The sequence below is a fragment of the Rhinolophus ferrumequinum genome, chromosome 28 (assembly GCF_004115265.2).
Source record: "Rhinolophus ferrumequinum isolate MPI-CBG mRhiFer1 chromosome 28, mRhiFer1_v1.p, whole genome shotgun sequence".
NCBI lineage: Eukaryota > Metazoa > Chordata > Mammalia > Chiroptera > Rhinolophidae > Rhinolophus > Rhinolophus ferrumequinum.
The window spans coordinates 4927266-4951143 of NC_046311.1; positions in this window are offsets into that span (position 1 = coordinate 4927266).

A 23878-nucleotide genomic window follows, 5' to 3' on the forward strand; every position below is an offset into this window, starting at 1 on the left:
CGTAGTGTTTGCCAGCTGCTCAAAGATTATCCTCAGTGAACAGGACAGGACATGTCCCTGTGGCTAGTTTTGGATGTGACATCTGCATGTGGCTTTGCAGCTTCGGGTTTGGGCTCGTCCCTCCACCCATCAGCCCATCAACACAGAATCAGGAAGCATCATGCCCAGGCCCCAGCCATAGTGTAAAAGAGGAGCTGACAACTTGGAAAGGGTCCTGAGGTGAGTGGCCAGGATGGTGACGGGTCTGGAAATCACTCTAAATTAGGAGTGGTTGAAAGAACTGGGGGTATCAGGCAGAAGAGAGGGAGACGGGACAGCTGCTGGGAATACTTGAAGGGTTATTCCAAAGGGTATTATTCAAGCTCACTTAGACTAGCGTTCGTATTTCTTCCCTTCGTGGGCCTCTGGAGAACAGACCTGCCACTGGCGGACTTAAGGTAGAAGGAGGCCCATTTCAGCTCAGCCTAAGAACTTCAGAAGATCTTTTTTAAACCAAGTTATAAGAACATAGAATTGTCTGCCCGGTGAAGTAGAGAAGGGATGCCCACTGCCAAGGATGAAGGAAAGGAGATTGCTGTAGGCTGGTGGTTGGACGAGGTGGCTCCTAGGGTCTCGCCAGGATCCTAAAGACATTAGCACTGGAGTAGAGAAATCTCGTTGCTTTCTCATTTTAGACACTGTCCGTTGGTCTTAGCTGTGGTTTATCTCATTCCTGCCTGGTCTCCTCTAAACACATTTTTTTATTCAGTGGTTTTGGCCTTCCAACTGAAATGACTATAAACCTCTCCCTTCTTTGTCTTTAAAAAAAAAAAAAAAGGAAAAGAAAAGGGATCTTTTTTTCTTTTCCAAATAAAGAGCTTAGGATAGATGTTAACTAAACCTTCTATGGTGATTATTTCACAATATATGTAAGTCAAATCGTTATGCTGAACACCTCAAAGTTAAGTAGGGCTGTATATCAATTATATCTCAATAAAACTAAGGGGGGAAAAAACAAAGACCTTAGGAGGTCTTACAAAGACTGTACCCAAATGGAAAAATTCCATAAGAAACCAATAAATAAATAAAAAACAAACAAACAAAATAAATCTCCAAAAGTATATGACTGTGAAGGCCACACTACCCAAATTCAGTTTGCCGGCCTATCAAGGAAGTAGAGCTTTTGTCCGTCTGTCTGCAAGATCTCTTCAGGGAGGGTGGATTTGTCTGATCCAAGATTGGACCCATTGTATTCAAATCTGAGGATGGTAGGTGGGAAACAATTAGACTCTCAAACCTCCTGAAGGTGGTTGGAGAGGGAGAAACTTGATGTCTAAAGAAAGTAGGGGCCCCAACCATAGAAACTTTTTTTTTTTTTTTTGGTGGTACATGGAGCCAAGTCTTCCAACAGGGACTAGACCTGAGGTTTGCACGCCTGGGGCCTCTATCTGGTGGTTGGTGATGTCAGTGGAGCCTCTGGTGGAGTGATTTTTCTTGGAATTATGCAGAGTATGGCCCATAAAATACAAATTAATCTATCTGTTGCAAGGCCTCACATAAAAACTGATTCACAACCACTTTATTTGTAACAACACCACCGCCAATAAGAAGTGGCCCTCAGCTCCCCCACCCGGCTCTCTGGGGTTTTCTTTTCATCGTAGCAGAAACTGTCAGAGCCAGAGTGGCTCTCTGGATCGTCCAACCCCCTCATTTTACAGATGAGGTTTCGTTTGAAGCTTAGTTCCAAGCGGGCTTGGCGTCCAACAGGAAAGCGTTAACATTTTCCAGAAGCGGCCCTGGCCTCCCAGCTGAAGGCTACTTTAACATGAAAGGCCACGTCTTGTTTCAATTAGCGCTGCTGCGCCGGGCACCATGACTGGAAAATGAGTGAGCAAGGGGGAGGAAGTGACGTCACTGAGACCTCAGGTAAAAGCCGGTGACGCGTGACGGCGGTCGCCAGGAGAGCCCTCCCTTGTTTGGCTGGTGATGGTGGGGCTGCTGCTTCGGCAGCTGGTTCTAAGCGGCAGCTGCTGGTCATCAGGGGTCACTATGGGAGAGGGACAGTGGTGCTGCTCAGGTGGCGGGGAGAGCTGCTGTCTCCACCACGCTGGGTACCAGACACAAGAGCGCCGCCTACTGGCCGTGGAGCTCAAGGGGCTCCCTGTTGGGATCCACTGTGGGCAAAGAAACTGGATCTCGCTAATTCGCTGGGCCGCTTCTCCAGGGGTTTGAGCTATCTGAAGAGGAACCTACCCTCCAGCCACACCACCAGCACCATCCAGCCTCCACCAGCCTTGGCTCCTCCACCTGCTGCCTCTTGCAGGAAACTGGGTTCTGCCACATGGCGTGGGTGTCCCAGAGAAAGGGCTCAGTTTCCCTGGGATCGTGGACTCTCTACGAAGCCCCAGAAGACCCTGCCTGCATGGGTTTCTCTGTGTGTGTGTCTGTGTGTGTGTGTGTGTGTGTGTGTGTGGTGGTTTGGGGGAAAGGAGGGTGGAAGGAGGGAGGTTGTGCTACAATTGCAAGTCTGTTCTGAAGCCCAGAGGAAAAAATTAGTACAGACTAAGAGAAAGAAAATTTCAGGGTTTCCAAGAATAGTTAAATAATTGCTGCTATTCCGGCCCTCAGATTGGTGGTTTGTTTGAGTAATAGCTCTGGCGCGAGTCCTTTATACCACACTTTGTCCTGGAGGCCTGGCTGGCGTTGTCATGTCTGCAAGGGTATCCCAAGGGTGTGTGGGGTTCCGGGACATTGGGCTCTCAGGAGAGGTGGTGAAGATGGCATCTCACCATGGAGAGACATGCCCGGGGGGTCACAACATGCAGCGTTTCAGGCACGTGGATGCTTTCCATGGAGGCCTTCTCTGAGGTGTGAGTTCTCAACCATGCAAATGCCTGACTGATATCTTATTACCCAGTGGAGCTCAGTGCATATAAAGAGGCTATAATGTCCGTGATATTTGGGGGTGCTCTCATCTTGCACCAGATTGCCCTGGGCTGAGCTGGGTGTTTGCAGGATCCCTGGTCCTCTCTGCTAGTTGCGTCTGCAAAGGGGGTGAGCCTGCTGTCTTTGCATTTGTAGCCATGATTTGGCTAAGCATCTGGTGCCTCTTTCCTACAATGCCAGGATATCAGCTCCCTGGGAGCAGCGAGGTTCTTTTCCGGGGCAAAAGTAGGTGCGCAAGTAGGAGGAGCAGTGGGCTGGCTGCTGGAGGCCCCGGTTCTGGCCCTGACTCTGTGGCGCTGCCTGTGAGCTCTGGGAATCCCTCCACCCTTCCCGTCCCTCTTGCTTCTCAGGTTGTACCCACTGACAACAGATCCGTGACCTGGTGACAGTAGGCGTGTGTTTGAGCTCAGGGTCCCTCTCTCCCTTTTTGGAACACCCCTCATTGGATATCTGCCACTTTCCTATACTCGGGGAAATCCTGGAGGCTTCTCTGTACGTGCCTGTTACCCTCCTGATTAGAGCTCAGCAGTGGCTTCCCAGGACGTCCCAAATGCTTCATGTCGTACACAAGGCTGGGGCTGGCCTGTCCCTGCCAGATCCTGCACCCCGGCGTCTTTCTCTCTCTCTCTCTCTCCCTCTCAGGATACACACTTCTCAGTTCTCCACGCCCTTTGCTTCTGCTGCTTCTTGCGGCGAGTGACCCTCCAGCAGAGCCCTGGTTCCGAGAGGAACCCCTCGTTTCCTCAGGGCGCACACTCCAGACCATAACCAACTCTCTGGGAAAGGTATAAATGCAAATATTGGGGAATAGAGCGGAAATCCACCTTCCCCTTCAATAGTCACCTTCTCTAGGGTCATACAATGGGGTCCCTAAAACTACCCGAGTCTCAGAAGGAAAAGAGGACCGTGGCGGTGAATGTGGGACTTCCTCGTTAGGACGCAGTATCCTTGCATGCCTCAGGAGGACTCTCTTGCCTCTTTGGAGACCTCTGGCACGTGAGGGGTACCACAAGGGGGAGCCCTGAGAATGAGCCCAGGACTGTGTACCCCACCTGAGGGAAAGGTAGTGCAGGAACCAACTGACGTTCCTCGAAGACAAGCTTCCGACCTGAAACCCAGGTCCCCTAACTGTCCTTGGATAGATGTTAGGAGGCCTAGAAAGGATGCAGTATTTGGGGTACAGAAAGATGCCTATTTCTGAGTGTGGGTCCCTAGTCGTATTCTCAGAGGGATTTGTGTGCCGCAAAAGGTTCAGCGCTTCCAAAGAGTAACGTTTCCTGATGTTGTTGAACTGAACAGCGTAAGTCGGGGAGCATGGATTTGAGGCTCCCTCTCTAGGCCGGGCTCCTGGAACACTCCCGTCCCATAGCATCAGGAGAGGTGTGTTCAGGAGTATCAGTCGCCTCTCTGAGCGTCCCCCATGGGGGACGGTCACTTCCCACGGTGGCCCATCTCATTTTCAGGCAGCTTTACTTCCTTGGGGTTGGGGACGTGCGAAGCCCACCTGCCCCTGCTCTCTGGATTCGCACAGAACCAACCCAGTCCCTATTCTGCTGGAAAGTCCTCTGAAACGTTCTCGTGTGTCCTGGGTCTCCTCTTCTCACATCCTCCACACTGAATGTCTCTCTCTGCATTAGGCCAGGCACTCCTTCTGGGCAGGACCTGGGCTTTGCTTGTTGTAGGTCCAGTCAACACGTGGCCCACAGTAAACACGTGGTGCATAGTTGCCTAGTACAAAAATGAATAGAGTCTCCCACCATTGTCTTGTCCTGACCTCAATGTTGCTCCCGTCTCCAGACCTCCCAGCTGTTTACCTTTGCTGATAAGCTGCAGGCGTTGGCTTCTGCATTTCCTGTGACCTCCAATTGCAAGTTCTCACTGTTCCTCAGACACGCTTAACTCTCTGGATTTCACAACTCTCTTACACATAATCTCTTGACAGCCAGCGTGTTGCCACCTCAAGGCCTTTGCACAACCTATTCCCTCTGCCTGCGACATGGCCACTTCTTTCTCATCCTTCCGTTCTCAGCGGAAATGTCACCGTGGTAGAAGGACCGTGCAAAGGTTGCATCTACCCTTCATGCGCCAGCCCATGCCTGTTTCTTTTCTTTCTAGTGCTTGTCACTAATCAGAGTTATCTTGTTAGAATAGTGAGCAAGTTTGTGGGTTTCTCATCTCATACCCCTCTCGAGGAGAGCTCCATGAGGACAGGGGTCTCTCGGCCTAGAACAGACCCCCTGGCACAACATGGGCACAATAGGTTTGGTTGAATGAACAATCAGAATCAGTTATAATGGTGTGAGGGGTGTGTTCTTACCACATACACACAAGCAAAATAATAATAATTACAATAAAGAGAGCGGAAGGAAGCTTTTGGAGGTGGTGGCTATGTCTACAGATGGTGGCTATGAAGGTAGGTAGTGATGGTTTCGCGGGCGTATGTTTATCCACAAACTCACTGAGCTGTGTATATTAAATATTTACAGGTTTTTACATGTCAATTATGCCTCAGTAAATTGGTTTAAAAGAATAAAAAGGTAATTAGGAATCCTACATGGAAAAGTGATTATAGTGTTTAAAAAGACAAAACCATAAATTACCATTATAATAATGTAAAAGTAAGTTATGTGGACATACATGATAAAGAAATACCTGTTTGTATTACTTACTAAAAATAAAAAAAAATCCATCCTGGGGATCTTGTCATCCAAGACAACACAAGACTCTCCTTCCGTGTATCAATACCAGTATGCCTGTCGCTGTGCAGTCAGACTCCCAGGGGCAGAGCAGGACGTTGAGTCACAGACCTTCTAACGTAGGCTGATTCATGAAGTGGACGCCTGGCCAGCTTGGGGCAGTCAGGGCCTGTGAAAGAGGCCCTTGTCACGTTTTGCTGTGTGGTCGTTTACCGGGGTTGGCTTGCCTGGCAGAGAATTTTAATTTTTTGAAAAAATTCAAACCATCTTGAAACACACAAGCCAAGCATCCCGATGCAGGTAGTAGCCGGATAAATACATTTATTTGGGACACTTCGCCAGGAGACTGCAGAAGGCAAGGAGGGACCCGGGCTGCCTCTCTGAAGCCCTGGCTTGTGCACCCCTTGCTTAGACTTCCTACCCGAAACACTCAATGTATCATGCTTAGAGGGTGAGAAGGGCAGGAAGGGGGGGCCTGGAGCACTGGGATGGGTCTGAGGTGCTTAATGGAGCAGGAGAGAGAGGTGAGGTGACAGCTACCCTCGGGAGTGTCAAAGGTGGGGCACTCTTAGCGCCCTCCACTTCGCCAAGACTTGTTGAATGTTTGCTCCCTAAATATTTCCTAAATCTGCCCCCATCTTCCACCCCTGAGCAGACTTTGCTCAAGGCCCATCATCACACACCTGGACGGTGAAATGAGCCTCCAAACTGCCACCCAGCTTCTTGACTGTTCTCCATTCCATTTTCCTCCTGGCAGCCAGGGGCCCGTTCCAAAGTGGGCAACTGATTGAGTGGCCCCTCCTTAGAAAATGTCCGTGAAACATCATCATTCACAGCTAAAATCCAACTTGTTTCCCTGGCATTCAGGCCCATCCATGATGGGTCCTGTCTGCTGCTCCTATGACACCTCCCTTACTCCCACCTCACTTGTTATGCTCAGGTAAAGAGCTTGTGGTGTCCTGCCTACACCGTGCTGGGCAAAGGCTCAGAAGTGTGTCTTAGAGCAATGGGAGATGGAGCTGGTAGAATCCAGGAAGGCTTCCTGGAGGAGGTGATTTGGAGTTCAGTCTTAAAGGAAAAGTTAAGGTTAACAAGGCAAAGGAGAGAAGAGAGAGTTTTAGAATTCAATGATTTGCTCAACGATCTCGTGGATCTTAAGAGACAAAGTTGATGTTATTCCTGCGTGGGTGAGGTGTGGGATGGGGCAGGGAGAAGGGAGGATTGAGCATGGCAGTCTAGAAGCTGTCTTGCCCACGTGAATTCGGAAATGAGGCTTGGGGATGGCACAAGGTAAGGAGTTGGTGCTGAGACACTTTCATAAAACCTCAGAGTAAGGGTAGATGAGGAAAAACATACCCCTCCGCCAGAGGAAATGATAAGGCTACACATCTGCCTCCACATGAATAGTAGATTTTTTTTTTTAAGTCGCCACAGGAGAATGAAACATCTCAGGTCTCTTCTTGTGAGTTTGGGCCCAAATGTACAATGAGGTCCAAGAACTCCCAACCTGAGAAACGAACAAAACCGGTGCCCCCCAGGCAGTTGGCCTGGAGGTCTCTGCAGCAGGGAGCACATATGGTTATTAGAAATGCTCCAGAAAACCCAGGCACAAGGGCTTCTCATCGAAAAGGGGAGTCCTGCGAAAGCTGAGCTCACAGTGTAAAGAACGACGAAACACCCCAGGAGACAGTCCATGCGCCACTGTGAGTGAAAGGCAGGCGTCTGGGGCTGCAAGAACTCCAAAGAACAGGACACCAGCCTGGGGGAGATGGCAAACAAATACACTTAAGAGGATTACATACATTAGAAAAGGACACTGAATAGAAGGGCGGGAAGATCTGAGAGAATACTGTCCTGGCTTGAAGAGTATTCCCCCCGTCCCCCAAAATCCATGTCTACTCAGAACTTTGGAATGTGACCTCATTTGGAATATGGGTCTTGGCAGATAGAATTCGTTCAGGATCCTGAGACGAGCTCATCCTGGATTGAGGGGGAGCCCTAAATCCAATGACTGGTGTCTTTATAAGAGAAAGGAGAGAGCGATTTGGAGGCACAGATGTAGAGGTGACCATGTGAAGGTGGGCCAGAGATTGGAGTTAAGTAGCCACAAGTTTAGGGGCACCAGGAGCCGAAAGAGGCAGGAAGGATCCTCCCTTAGGGTATTCAGAGAGAGCACCGTCCTGGGGACACGTTGAGCTCAGACTTCTGGCCCCCCAAACTATGAAAGAATACATTTCTGTTGTTTGAAGCCACCAAGTTTGTGGAACTTTCTTGCAGTAGCCTTCGGAAACCAAGATGAATTTCCAGAAATGAAAAGTACAGTCTTTGTCATATTTTTAAAAAGTTTCCAGAAAAGCTTGCCCACCCCCTGCTCGAGAGCCTGGTGGTCACATGGCTCCGAGGACCCCTTGTCAGAACTTTGGGGTTGGTCCCCTGGTGTCTGAGACTCACAGGATGGGACCCCTGATCTCGAGAGGAGTGGTCAGTTGAAAAGCTCACAGGCTCCAGTAGGGAAATAAGGGGACCTGAGGGGACTAAAGCCAACTGGTGTGGACAGGCTGCCTCGGCGTGGGGGTGGGGGAGGGGGCGTAGAAAAGCAAGATGCAGGGTTCATAACATCCTCCTATAAACCGGCGGAAAATCTACAGTCACCGCCTACAAACATGTGCATATATGTATATATATATATGTCCAAACATGATTTAAGAGCATGTGAACATGTTGAAGGCTGTGTATTAGGTTGACAACAAAGGTGTTACTACTACCTGTGAGGGGGCAGGAAGGCAAGCCAAGCCAAAGACGGGAACCGAGCATATGGGGGAATACTCATAGTCCCGCTCTATGTCAAATTAAATGCGTGAGTAAGAAACGTCTACAGAGTGAAACAAAGAGGAAGAATGAAAAACAGCATAAAGGGCGTAGCAGCTGCTCAGCTCCAGCCACCCAGCGTCCTAAGGGAATGCAGGCCCTGTGGTGCCGGATCGCCCGATGCTGCAAAAGAACCTAGAAATCTGGGTTTTCATGGGAAATTAAAACACTGTGCAGCTACCAAACACTTCAGGAAGAAATAATACCAATGCTACACCATTTCTTCCAGAAAACACTGTGAAGGAGAACCAAACTCATCGGGGGGCCACCTCCAGCACACAACTGTTTGCAACCCCTGACCTGGAGCGAAGAAGCTTGCACGTGCTTATGACCAGAGTGGGGCCAGGGTCCTCTTTGAGGAGTGAGGGGTCAAGGAGGAAAAGGTAGCTGACATGTATTGAGTGTGCCATGCGCCAGGCTGTCTGATAAGCTCTGTAATTGACACAGAGTAGGTAGGATTAAGCCCATTGCACAGATGAGGAAACTGAGGCTCTGTGAAGTAACCTGCCCAGGATCATCCAGCTATTAAGTATTTCCTTCATGGCCCACAGCCCTCTTATGACTCTGAGTGTTCCATCTCACCTCCGCCTTCTCTGCCCTTTTTACTCCTCTTCCTTCCTTGCTTTGTCCTGGCCGTAATCTTCCCAGCTCACTGTCTTCCAAGTTCAACATGTGTAGCTGTGAGGCAGGTGCCAAATCTAGGATGTGCACCATTGACATGCTCGCAGGTCAGGATGGAAAAGGGGCTATTAGGGAAAGTCAGGCAAACTTCTTGCTTTCCAGTCGGGGGACGTAAAGCCCAGAGAAGGCACATGCCTGGCCCAGGGTCACACAGCTGGAATTTTCATGTCGCTTCTTTCCCAAGCCCTCCCTCTGTGGCATTAAATGGATCCAAAGTTGTCTTTTAGACTTAGGTGGAGATTGCACCGTGAGTTCAGGGAGGTTGGTAGGGAGCAAACTGGAGGACAGAAAGCTGACACCCCAACCTCCTTCATAGACAGTGCTCCATGTCCCAGCCCCTGGCAGTGCCCACTGGAAGGCCAGACGGTTCCAAGGCTCGGCTAATGATTGAGGGCTGAAGGAGCTTTGTGGGTCCCAGGCAGATTCTCGGGGTTTGCTCTGTTTCTCTTTGCAGCTCTTCCCCAAGGTTTATTATTAGCCTACGTGACAAAGCCCCTAATGGCTGGAGGCGGGCCCTTCAGCCCTGTGACTGTCTCTCAGCAAATCCTTCCTTTGAACATGGGCAGCTCTCCCTGAGGAGAGAGCTGTCCTCTTTCCCACCCTCCTCTGCCCCCTAGGACCCCGTGGAGGAGGCCCCTGTGTGAGGCATAACTGTACCCCTGGCTGGACAGATAACCTGGGCAGTTCCGTGGTCTCCAAAGGAATGGGCCCTGTTACCACTTTGGGACCCCTCTAGGCCCCTATGCTCTCTCTCAGTGACATTGCAGGCCCCCCTCAGAGCATGGGAAAGGCTGGCTACCTTCCTGCACCCCTCCTGGATCATAAGACAGCTACCAGGCTGCCTCAGGGCTCCTGGCATCCCACCCGGCCATCTCCACTGTGCTGCCCAGGCCGGAGTGCATCCGAGAGGTCTGGCAGTGCCCTCCTCCTTCAGATCCTGCCCTTGAAAGGAGGCCTGGTGTCCCTCCGTGCCCCACCCCGTCCCTGGGATGCTCTGAGCGGCTCTGCCATCAGCATCCAGGCACAACTCCATTGTTTATTTCCCACTGCGTCCTTCTCCCTGCATGGGAAGCTGCTAACCAGCCTCCCAGGCCAGAAAAATCCTCACCCAGGAAGCGACACTCCTAGATCGTTCCAGGCTCTCATCTGGATGGCAGCTTTGGAATTTAAAATGCAAACATGATATTATTTTATTCTGTGGTTCCGCCATGATGTCCCACCTTGCAGTTGTGCTGGGTTTATGTCTCCCTTCCCAAACGGGAAAGGGCCCTATGTTAAGGCCAAATCAGGATGGGGGTGGGGGTGGGAGGTGGGGTTTAAAACCCCACCTACTGTACATATCATCTTGTCACCACTGCGTGGCTCTTATGGCATATTCCTGTTCACCTTTGAATTTGCCCTCCAGGCGGGGCTGTGTCACCTCAGATGGCAGCTCCTTTTGGTGATGGCCGCAGGGAGGAACGGCTGGGACACTTGTCTCTTCAGGTTGCTGGGTACCAGAACCCCTAGATTTGGTCCTGGGCTCTGCTGAAATGCTGGGCTCTAGAGCAAAGGGGTCAAGGCTAGAGATTTGGCATTTTTATCTGATGTCCCTACTTCCTAACCATGCGACCTTAGGGAAGGCACTTAAATTCCTCAAGCTTTAGTTTCCTCATCTGCAAAATGGGGGTAAGCAGCCCAATGCACAATCCCCTTTCTGAAACCCTTGGGGCCAGATATGCCCCAGAATGGAGAATTTTTCAGCATCAGACAGGTGCTATGGTGCATATACCCTATAGGACATGACAGCCAATGGGGTGTGACAGCTCCTTGTAAGAAAAAACCTTTTGAACAGTCCTACTAAGGGAAGACCATAAATTGCCCCATGTCTGTTCAGGTCAAATTTTGTTACCAGATGAATTTTTTAAAATTCTTTTTCAAGTTTCAGAGCCTTGGAGGTTTGGGGTTATAGATAAGGACCATACTACCCTGTGTCTCTGTAGACAGAGGCATACAGCAGAACAAGATAAAACATGTTCATGGTTTTGAGGTCTGATCACACCCAGCCAGGAGGGTTAGGACAAGACAAGTCTCGTGACAAGGCTCAGGGTGACGGGTAGGAAGATAACTGGAGCGGCTGTTGCCATTATCCAAATGCCCAAGTCAATAGATCCTTACTGCCCCAAATTGGCCGGCAGCTCCGAAGCTGCCTGGCAGATGTTTGGCACTTCCAACCTCACCAACACTCCATCTCTGAGAGCCCCTCCCCTGTCTCCCCACCCCTACCTAAGCCGGAGCCTAGGGGATGGCCCAGCCTGGGGATACAAGTAGTTGCGGCCCCACCCCAAGCCCACTCCTGATGCCTGACATCTGTCCCTTGGCTCCTAAATGGGCCCTACCATCACCTATATGTCTCTCTTTAAAGGTGTGTGCCAGCATGTGTGTGTGTGTGTGTGTGTCCATCCCTGTACATGTGACACCAGAGGCCCTTTACGATAACCGGTGAAGTCACTTAACCGGTGAAGTCACTGGCTTCTGGGAGGGCACCACAAGCCGCCTTCTTCCGCTTTACCTGCAGCCACAAGGCATTAGAGCTCAGCATATATGAGCGGCATATACGGGAATGATAGGGGATAAAGCTGGTGTTCCTCACACAGTGGCAGGTGGAAGGATGGGGACGTCTCCTAGGAGAGGGTCCCCACGGCAGGCAAATCTTAAGAAGCAAGTGGGTGTTTGACTCCACTCGTCTGGGTGCAAGGAATCTCATGTTCTTATATTTTCCTAAATCAAACTGAGTAAAACCCTGGGACCTTGCTTTCTGGGATGATGAGAAATCCCATCTCACACCACCCTCTGTGGTTTAGCAAAAGGATTGCCGAGGAACGAGCTCATCGGGGCTGCTCACTGTCCAAGCCCTCGTGGTTTGTGACAGTGACTCCTCCATCTCTCCCTGTCTGTTGGAGATCAAGGGTCATTTGTCACAACTCCAAGGCAGGGTCCAGTCTCCTCACTTTGGAGCTGAAAAGAAAGTTTAACAGTCCCACCCTCTTGTCATGGAGAAGGCACAGCTGGGACCTCAGGGTCCTGGGTGATTTGTCCGTAGTGGCCCTGTGTGTGGCAGAGTTAAAGATAGGACCCAGGATTCCTGGCTCCCAGGCTGGCTGTGAGTCAGTTTCCTTAAGTATAAGGTGGGGGAGTTGTGGCCGAGACCCCTGATTCCCCAAACCCTGCCTCTTCCCTGTACCCCTGGACCGTACCTGTCTTCGAGATTCAGCCTTTCACATGTCCGCTGGCCTCCCTCCCCTTCTGTCCACTCTCTCTCTGCTTGTTTTCCTCTTGGCCAGCTGGGGTCCTGTTTATTGGTTAAATCCTTCCTGATTAGACAGACCGTCCCTCCCTTCAACCTTTGCTTGGCGGTAAACACATTTCTCTTTCATAACATGTGTTTCCTCAGTCACTTACTGGTTGTCAACCTCTCCAGCGATTCTTTTCAAACACACGAATTGCTTACATGTACCTCCAAAGGCTGAGGGCTCCCAGATGTCCTTTTCCTGCACATTCTTGACTTGCCACTTCTTAAGCGTTCAGCTCAGCAGCCTGGTAGCTCTCGTCCTGTTTGGGTGGTTCCAAATTCCTTTAGTGAACTCAAAGACCCCAAGCAATGGACTAGGAAATGGGAGCCCAGAGTAAGAAGGAGGCAGACCTGCGACCAGCTCCACGGCTGCTTCCACGGCTGCTTCCACGGCTGCTTCCACGGCTGCTTCCACGGCTGGGCCCACGGTTTGGTTCACAGTAATACTGCCTCTGGTCGGGTATCCCTGGGGATAAAAACATGGCCAGTGTGCGAGCAGAATCCAAGAGATCCGATTTCTGATTCCGATTCTGGCCCCAGGATAACTCGTGACCACGGGTCAGTCTTGACTATGTTCTGAGCCTCAGTTTCCCATTTATAAAATGTGGAGATTGGGCTAAAATCATGGTTCGTAAGCTGTGTTCCCTGGCTGCCCAGGATTCTGGTGAGGACCTTCCAAGGCTTGGTAGGGGCGGTGGGGACTACAAGTAAGATGTTAGCCTCCCCCAGCACTTCTCCAACCAGAGCAGCCTGACCTGAATCAAGCTCCCACACAAGATCGCATGTGAAAATAAAACGGAAAAGGTTAGAAACAACCCATGTGCTCACCTTTAGAATGCTGGTTATTAAACTAGGGTATAACCACAAAAAATGGAATACTATACAGCTGTAAAAAAAATGAGGGTGCTTTCAAAAATAACGATAAGGAAAGATCTCCAGGATATATTAAGTAAAAACAGTAAGATACAGAACGATGTATAGTATGTTATTTATAATGTAATTAAAGGGGGAGGGAATAAAATACACACACACACACACACACACACACACACACATATACTTGATTTGTATCAAGAGGCATTGGAAGGACACTTATGAATCTAGTAGAGAAGTTACCTGGTACTGGGGAGAAAGCGGAGAGGGTGGGGGAGCCACAGGGAGAAACAAGATTTCTCAATGGATAGCTTTTTATAGCATTTTGACTTTGAACCATGTACCTGTATTAGCTTTTCAAGATAATGAAATTTAAATTTAAAAAGTATACCAAGTGGGAGCAAAGGGTCAGGGGAAGAATTAGTTGGCCAGGTGATGTCTACATTCCCTTGTAGTTGTGGTGAACAGGCTGGTGGAACTAAGAGATGCCCCAAAATGCCCATGTTGAAAGGCAGAGGAGGGAAGGAGGCACCCGGGGTCCAGGGGCCTGGGGAGGGAGAGCTGTGGCCCCTGGGCTCACCTTCTGGGTGACCAGGGACTCCTCCAGCTCTTCAGTACAAACAGTTGATGGAGAAGGCCACTGGCACCCAAGCCTCAGGCCTTGCCTCGCTCCCCTTCCTGGCATGGGCTCCTTCTCTACGGGGCAGAACTCCAGCGGCTGCCCTCATCAGCCAGCCAGCCAGCCAGAGGGCCCCACCCGTGGGCCAGCAGGCCAGAGCCTCCCCCACGCAGGGCTGTCTCCAGCTGACGCCAGCCCCAGACTGTGGCCTGAGCTGGGTCCAGAACAGAGCCCACAGCACAGATGTTCCCATTCTCTGGCCCTAGACAAGCTTCTTGGAAAAATCATGGAGCCAGCCTTCCTCAATCCACCTTTGAGTGGAGAGAAGAGGGGCCCTTCTCTCCTGTGGTCGCGGGTACCTGGCTGCCCGCCCCAGGGGCCAGCCGCCGGCTGCCGATCCATGCGGCCCTTGTCTGTGCTGCTGGCTCCTGTCCGAAGGTCCCTGTAGGGAGGTGGGTGGGCCAAGGGGAGGGCAGCAAGGCTCCAATCAGCCCCTGTCTCAGGTCTCCACGCTCTCTCTGGCTTTTTCTGGCTGGCTCGCCAACAGGAAGTGGACTGGCTGAGACGGGGGGCACTGCTGCAGGACCCCTCAGTGGGGCACTACAGCCAGACCAGGACAGACATGAGTACAGATGACTCCTGGACTCAAAGAAGAGGAAAGGGGCTCAGTGTTTATTGAGGTACTATTATGTGCCAAGCTTTGCAATGAGGATTTTGTATTCAAATTTTGAGGATCGGTATTCAAGTCCAGGTTCTGTCATGGAGTAACGATAAGACCTTGCACAAGTTACATGGTGCACTGTCTGAGCCTCAGTTTCATAATCTATAAAATGGCAATAGTAATATCTTTGAAAATAAAGTGAAAAAGAGATAGTCAGACAGTTGGTGCTGAAAAAAATATTGGCTACCCCCTCCCTCTTGGGTATAAGGTCAATGCCAGGTAGGGTTTAAGATCCTGAACCCAAATGTTTGGGTTCACATTCCAGCTTTGTCACTTACTGTCTGTGTGATCTTGGGCCAGTTACTTAACCTCTCTGTGCCTATGAAAATGGAGATAAGTACAGAGTTCACAGGACTGCAGGGAGGAACAAATGGATTTAGAGCAGTGCCTGGTATGCAGAGTTATGTGTTACCTCACTACCGCCCAGGTCCTTGTGGACCCATTTTTAGCTGACAAAACATGTGAGCTGTAATCGGAGGGCCTCTTCTGTAGCCAGGCTGGGTCTCCTTCTGACCGGGGCTGGGGAGGTAGGGGGAAAGCTCAGTTCAACCCCATCTTCCCACCCCCACTGCAGCCAGCATCTGTTTTTCATTAATCTCTGCAGTGGTTCGTCCGGGAAGGAGAGTGAGTTTCTTTAGACAACGAAGCCCTTGAAAACCACCCATCTGGGCATCCAGGCTGTTCACGGGGTGGGCGGATCCTGCTGGACCTCCTTTCCATCCTACCTCTGTCTCTGATACACCTGAGGGCCATGCCACTCTCAGTACTACTGCCAAGGGAGGTCACTCCCCTTGTCCCGGCTGCAGCCTACCTGCCCCATGGGTTCCCGGCTGCCCGTGGCTGCCAGCAATCCCCCAGGCCACCTGATGACCATAATGGTCCATGCTGAGCCAGGGACCAGCTGTGCACTAGCCCAGAACTACTGCCCCCCCAATAGAGCTCTTGTTGTCAGTCTGCAATTGCTCTTTACATGAACCCCTTGAAAGAAAGAGCATGTGGTTCTTTCTGGTGCCTCAGGCAGAAGGAGGGACAACCAGAATATTCTGTTTCTGGACCCTGGCAAGAGGCTGGCAGGGCCCCGGGTTCCCCATCATCTCTCTCCTCGACTGCCCCTCTCCCACTGGGCCCAGAACCCCAGCTTTTTCTTCTTCCTTCCCACATACTTGGTTTAAGCTTTGTTCTTGGTGTCAACTAGAACGTGCTTAAATATAGGCACCTAAAGACAGTTTCCTGTATCTTTAAGCAAACAGGGCAGGACATCTGCCAGCCCATTAATGGGGCACCGTTGCTTCTGTATTGAAACAAGCCCTGATATGTTATGAGGGTATTATTATGGTCCCATTATAAAATAGAATGCAAAACCTCTGTACTCACTTCCACAGAAAACACAAGGCTTCAGAGAGAAACACTAGAATATAGATCCAGCAAGTAGGAGTGTTGTGTCTTTTGTTCACTGATGGATTCCTGGTACTAAGAAGAGAGCCTGGCACAGGGCAGGTGCCTGTTGAATGAATATAACACAAGCTTACAGCCTGAGCGCCAGGCTGGACCTCCTCATCGGGATACATTCTATCCCTTCTGCCTTTAGGGGAAGTGTTTGCGAATCACTGGGTCGCCCGTTATCTCATTTAATCCTCCTAACCGAGTGGCATTGTGTGGTGAACATCTTCATGGGGGAGGAACCATCGAACACCTGAGCTCCCCCCACCCCCGTATTTGAGGACGACTGCATAGTGTGAGTCTTGGGGAAAGACTGGGCCTCACTCTCCATAAGAAGCTTAAAAGGCCAGATAAATGTTTGACCTGCCCCTCCGTATGGGGCCTGGACACACCCCTATGGATACAAGGTCAGATCGGAATTCATTCTGCCGGAGCCGGCAGTGACGTCCTGTGTGCACTGCCGATGGCCGATGGCCGATGGCCGTGGTGCCGGGGACAGCCTCCATTTGGCCCTGCCCTGGCTGCCCAGCACCCCTCCTTCCGGCCCGGGTTCTGAGCTTGCTCCCTCTCTGACATTTCTCCAGGTTACACAGAATCCTTCTAGTAGAGTTGTTGTCTGCTTAAGTTGTTACAGATGTTTTCTGCTGGTGAGAACCAAGAACCTGGGCATCTACAATTAGATGCTACCGTGTTTCCCCGAAAATAAGAGCGAGCCAGACCATCACCTCTAATGCGTCTTTTGGAGCAAAAATTAGTATACGCCTGGGTCTTATTTTACTATAATATAATACCTGGTCTATCTGATATGATATAATATAATATAATATGATATGATATGATATAATATAATATAATATAATATAATATAATATAATATAATATAATACTGGGTCTTATATTAATTTTTACTCCAAAGACGCCTTAGAGCTGATTGTCCGGCTAGGTCTTATTTTTGGGGAAACACGGTATTATCTCCATTGTCTAGATGAGGAAACTGAGGCTTCGAGTGGCATTTATTGAGTGCAGTACTACTGTGTGCCAGGCTGTGTTCGGGGGCAGGTTAGACATGTAAGAGGCTGTTTCAGTCTAACATGAGACAGTGGGGTACACTAGGGGCCCTGGAAGGTGAGGGCCTGGGGGTGGCAGGGGAGGCTTCACAGAAGAACCACAAGCTGGTGGTTAAAGGAGGAGGACTTTCCGGGGTGTAGTTAGGCATGTTATAGGTAGTACGTTAGGCATGTTATTCTGCAGGCTGGAGTGAGGGGTGCAGGGGGACCATATCTGGAGGGGATGCCGGAGAAGAAGGCGGAGGCCACTTACTGAGGGGCCTAGCCTGCCTTATTAAGGGGTTTGAATTTGGGAACAGGCTTCCTAGGTGTAAGCACCACAAACAGATTTTGGCTAATTTCAGCAGAAAAGGGATTTATCTGAAGACTATCCGGTAACTCACAGAACTGGGGCGGTGGGGGGGAAGGCTCATGAATCGCGCTTGGAAAAGAATAGGAACCGAAAAGTGCCAAGAATCGAGGTGATGAGAACTTCTGATTTGTCAGAGTTCTGCTGTTGCTGGAATATGCGAGCAACATTCTTGCATCCTGGAATCGTTCCACACAAAATTCAAAGCTCTTGGATACGGAGACCAACTGGTCCGGCTTGGGAAGGCCAGGAACTCCTGTCTTATAATCCCATCAGGTCTGCATACCATAGGGAAGGGGTAGGTCTCAAAGAAATATTGAAGTGTTATTTCCAAAGGAAGGCGAAATTAATACCGTGCAACAAATATCCACTAGATTTGATCGTGAGCAGGAGAATGACAAGTGTTTGCCTTTTAGGAAGTTAGTGTGAAATAAGGGGTGAAGGCAAGCAAGACTAGGTGAGGGGCCAGTGCAAGAAAATATAAATAATCCAGGAGAGTGATGACGAGATCATGCATTAAGTCAATGAAGATGAGCATAAAGGCAAGAGATATTTGGAAAATGGCATCTTTAGGATTTGGAGAATGATTGGCTATGGGACGTGAGAGAGAGAAAGAAAGAGGAGCCAAGGAAAGCCCTGGTTTCTGGCTTAAGAGACTGGATGGATGGAAGGGTGATGAAACCAAGATAGAAATACTTGGAGAAGGTAAATGGGAATGAAGAGGCTGGGTAGAATTTTGGGACACGTGGCGTTTGAAGTGCCTGGGGATAGTCCAGTGGGATAAGTTTAGAGTTTAAGAAAGAGGCTAGTGATCCAAGGGGGTTATGGATGTAAGTAAAATTTCCCGGGGAGATGAGGCAGAGTGAGAGGCAGAGATGACTGAAAAGGGAGGGCTGAGGAAATACTGATTTTTAAGTGGCAGGCAAAAGAGAAATCTGCAAAGTAGGCAGTGAGCTGGAAAGAATCAGGAAAGGCTCATGTCATAGAAAAAAATAATCCTAGAAGAGAGAGTTCCAGGAGGGTGAGGGCAGCATTGTTCGATGCTACAGAAATGTCACATAAGATAAGCGCTGAAAAGTCCATTGGATTTGACCATTTGAAGGCCACTGAGAGCCTGGGTAGAGCTGTTTCAGAGACGTCCTTAGGACAGAAGCCAGTGCGTTGGAGAGGGAGAAGCAGAAGAAATAGTCAATATAGGCTTCTCTTGGGGCAAATATTAGCTTGGGGAAGGAGAGAGATGGCAGTAGCTTGAGAGGAGCCCAGGGTCAAAGGAACGCAGACGAAAAGTTTGAGGAAGGCAATTTATTGTTTATTGACTCGCGTCCAAAGGAATATCCTAATATTGACCCAGAGTTCCAAAGAGGAAAATATTTTTTAATACGCATGATAATACATGAATCATGATGACAGTGGATGAAATCAGTTAAGCAAATAGTAGAATATGCCTGTTTGTTATTCAGCAGCGCAACTTGTGGGGGTTCAAAACAGGACATAAAAACAAGGATGATAAAGGTTACTATTGTGGAGAATCCTGTCACTGCAACCCCAGTGTTGTTATTTCTTGCTTCATCAACCCAATTCGGAGAGGCGTGCATTGATATTTCCAACTATGGTCATCGCTTTATTGATTTTCCCTCATAATTCTTTCAGTTGTTTTTTTTTCTGCGTGGTCCAGTATAGTCGCTAGTAGCCACACGTGGCTCTTTCAGTTTTTATTATTTAAAATTAAATAGAATGAAAAACTCAATCCCTCAGTTGCACAAGCCACATTTCAAGTGCTCAATAGACACACGTGGTTAGTAGCTCTTGTGTTGGACAGTGCAGGTATAAAACATTTCTGTCTTCCAGAAAGTTCCAGCGGGCTGCCTTGCTTTATATGTTCCAAGGCTATATTATTAGGTGCATATTATGTTTGTGTTTGTTACATCTTCTTTTTGTTCCTTGTTACCAATTTGCAAAATATCTCTTTGTCCCTTACGATGTGTGTTATCGCACGTTCTGTGGGACGTAATTTAAATTTGTAGCTCCCATTTTACTTGATTGTCATTTGCCCAAAGTATCTTTCGCGATATCTTTTTATTCCCTGCCACACCTAAAACCTATACAATCTATATCAATGTTTCATTTGTGGTTTTGTGCTAATCAAAGTGATAAGGGAGTCACAGAAAATAAGATGTGTGACACAAAATTGAGCCTCCCAGCTTTGCTGACAAAGTCCACACACTCACACAAAATTCATGTTTGGTTGATTCAAGTCAGTTTTACTGTTATTCAGCAATCCCTTTTCTACTCTTGTTGTTGTTTCCTTTCTGAGTTTCCTCGGGGGGAATAGTCCAAAACTTCCTGTTTCCTTAAATGCAATCCCTTCCTCTGGTAGGCTAAAAAATATCCCCCCCAAACATATCCATGTGAAAGCCCTATAACCTGTGGGTAGTACCTTACTTGGGAAAAAGACCTTAGAAGATATGAGTAAGTTAAAGATTTCGAGACAAGAAGCTAATCCTGAACTATCTGGATGGTCCCTGAATGCCGTTACCCGTATCCTTATAAAAGAGAGGTGGCAGGAGATAATAGACCACCACTCCCTAAGGAGAAGGCTGTGTGAAGATGGAGGCAGAGATGGCAGAGATGCTGCCACACGCCGTGGAACACCACGGAATGCCAGCAGCTACCAGAAGCTAGAAGAGGCCAGGGACAGACTCTTCCTCGGTGCCTGCAGAGGGAGTGTGGCCCTGCTGACACCTTGGTCACAGACATCTGGCCTCCAGAACTGTAAGAACATAAAACTTTGGTTAGTTTTAAGCCATCAAGGTTGTGGACCCTAAGCACTGGGGGATGGAACAGGAAAATGAAGAGATGAGAACACCCAGCCTGAGCGAGGGACCAGCTCAGTGTCCTAAAGCTGATGTCTGGACCAGCGTTCCCTAGGGCTCGCCTTGCACCTGGGAACAGAGTCCGGCGGTTCTGCCACGAAGCACACAGCACATTGCTGGAAATCAGGCTGCTGGGGCCAGGCCAGTGTTTGCTTTCTCCTTCACGTCTCAGCAAAGCTACTCAAAACCCTCTCTTTCTCCAGCAGGAAAAGCATATGTTCTTTCCATATAGAGGAGAAATTGTTCCACAAGTGAGTAAGCTTCTTGGCCGCGGAGCCAGGCCCAGCCCGTGCATACTGGGCAGGAAGCGGGCAGCATTCGTTACCACTCTGGGAAGCAGACTAGACTGGCTCCTGACCCTCAGGAACAACGGCCTTCCAATGGGGTGGGGGGCAAGAGGGAGCAGGACTTGGGATGTCCTAAAGACAGTTAGCAGGTCAGGTTAGAGAATCGTGTCCCTGAATAGAAAAGCACTTTCCTATTCAGGCTGGGCGGGGCGGGGGAGGCTAGGCGTTTGACGGGCAGGCGACCTTTCCAATCAACTGCTCTGAATCAGAGGTGACTCAGGTATGCTCAGGCCAGGCTATGTTTAGACTGTCATTTCCAGCCACCCTCAAAATCTCCTTGATGCTTTCTGGGTTAGGGGGCAGGAAGTGATCCCTTCCTCCGTGCCTTAGTCCATTCTGCCAGGGCCGCATGACCGCACATGTCTTTCCAAAGCCAGCCCTGGGCTGGAGGACACTGCTCATTTCCTTGGTTCAACTGAGCCCTGGATGGGGCTTAGAGGAAGTAGGGAAAGAAGGGATGGGGAGGCCAGGGCCTTGGGGTGGGTGGTGGGGCAGAGAGAAAATGGAGAGCGACTCCCTGTGAGGGGAAAAAATTGAAGAAATTGGGGACATTTAACCTGGAATGTCTAAGACTTGGGGTCGAGATGAGAGTCATGAAATGATCTGAAGATGGGTGACAGGTCACCATGTCAGAGTGGGAGCCTATTTGTCCTGGATGGGAGCCCTGTGTGTATAAATCAGGGACCCCAACCCTCCGAGGAGTGCTTTTGTGACTTGTGACAGTGAATTCTCTGTCATCGGACACATCCAGGGTGAGAGTAGATGGCCCTCAGTTGAAAGGGGTCAGGAGGGAGGTAGACTAGAGCTTCGGTCTCAAACTGGTGGCCCGTGGGCCAGACACAGCCCTGAAGATGTTCCCAGTGGCCAGTGTTTCTGCACAGCCACAGCCAGCTGGTGCTGACTGCCACCTGCCCAGTGCACTGGGGACATGTGCTCCCAGTTCCGCACGGCGCGCCAGACCTGGGTCACTCATTGATTTCCGGGACTGGCCCCATAAGCATTGCTGTCTGTGAGCCTTGGAGCACAGGCCCTGACACACGCACCCTTCGCCCTCTTTAGGTTCACCCTGTGGGCCCCCTTGGGGAAGGGGAAGATGGTACCTTCCCACGGGCTCAGGTGAGACCACATGGGATGCAGACAGGGCTCCTGTGGGGCTAGAGACGACCACCACTGCACACTCCTCTTCCCCGCTCCTCACGCTGCCATGGGGCCGGCGTCTGCCATGGTCTCTAGGGAGGCACCACCCAGGGCAGCGTAGTCATTCACCTGCTTTCCTGCCCTGGAGCAGAGCCAGCCCCCCAAGGTGTCTACGGCCCGGGAAGGGCACCTAGGCAGGTGCACTGAGAATCGAGACAAAAGGGACAAAGTGAGAAAGTGCACTCCTCCCTGGTCCAAAAGGGCGGCCCAGGGAAGCATCCAGCAGCAGTAGGTCTAAAGGAAGGTGGGGTAGGATTGGGTGAAAAAGGGGACCTAATCTGGGGAAGCCAAGTGGGGCAGCTAAAGGGCTTGGAAAGAAGAGACAGGAAGGCAAGGGGATGATAAGCACCCCAGCTTCAATTTCTCCCTGTGTATCTCGGGTGGACCCTGACTGGCCCTTTTCAGAACTGAGGGCGCAAGACCAGGAGGGCATGGGGAATGAGATTCTACCTGATGCCTATGGAGGGGGGCAGATTTCAGAGTGGTCTCACTTCCCTGGTCCCATTTGTTGCCACAATAACTATGGGAGTTGGGACAAATATTCCCATTCTAGAGATGAGGAGACTGAGGCTGAAGTTGCCCAGGGGAGAGTTCAGCCACTAGGCAACAGCAGGGCTCCTGGGGGTTGACCAGGTATGCTTTCTGAACTGGTGCTCCAGGCCACCAGGGGCGGGTCTGCTGGGGGTGACAGAACTGGTCACAAAGCAGCCACAAACATCATCTTCCCTTCCTCCATCCTTTACAACCTCATGGAATAAACCCAATATTTGCAGACACCGACACCAATTGTGTCAGGACCCAGCTAGGTCAGGAGTCTAGAGGGGAGCCCAGAGGCAGCTCTGTGTTTTTATTATGATCAGTAGTGGTGGGTGCTGTCTATGGATCCTTACTGGGCACCCTGCGTATGAGATCTCAATCCTGCTCTCAGCCCATTTGATGGATGGGAACACTGAGCCTCTCAGAAGTGAGAAACTCAAGCCAGGTCGGCCGGACTGTAAAGCTGGTGCTTTCTCTGCCGCACTCAACGTCTGTGTTTTTCACGTGACTGTTTTTCACACCACAGTAAACACTGTGCAGCAGTCCGTGAGTGGGGTCGGAGTCAACAGCACATGCTGTTTTCTGGGTCCTGGCCGTCACCTTGGCTTTTGTCTGGGAGGTGGGGTGGCTGCCTCCCCAGGTTTTCCTCCTCTGGGGCATCTAAGCACCACAGCCAGAAGCAGGAAGTCAGGTTATATTTCCTCTGGGAATGCTTTTCCTTTGGGAATCCCAGTTCATATCTCCTTTCAAGGAAGCCTAAGGCCGCGGAAAGAACATTCTGGGAATTGGAGAGCCTGGGGCACCATCTCGTGGCCAGTCGTAGCCAGACAAGGCAGCCACACCCGGCCGCTTTGAAGGCTCATAAAAATCATGCAACAGCAGAGGGCAGGAGAGAGAACCCTGAAAGCTCAAGGTACACCTCCCCACCCTCCCGGATGTGGGAGGGAGTCCTCCAGGTTCCCAGAGGTCAGGGTGCGAACGGGCGACTGCCGTTGAAAAGCACTCGAGTTTGGGGTTTGACGGCCCTGGATTTGAACCCCTGTGTGCTCAACCTTACCTCGAGTGTCTCATCTGTGTCCTGTCTGCATGGCAGGCAGCGAAGGGAGACAGCAGGGGGCGAGGCTGACCCAAGCAACAGGAGTCCAGCCTGGTGGCCCTCAGCCTTTAGGCCAGTGCTGCCCACTACAACCAGTGACGCTTAGCCAGTGCGTCTCAAATCCTGCTCCTGGGCTACGAGCTGTGTTAGCATTGACGGGCAACTTGGTAGGAATTCAGATGCCGGGGCTCCATCCCAGCGCCCTCCAGGTGATGCTGATACAATGTCAAGTGTGACAACACCGCTTGGGTACTGGGG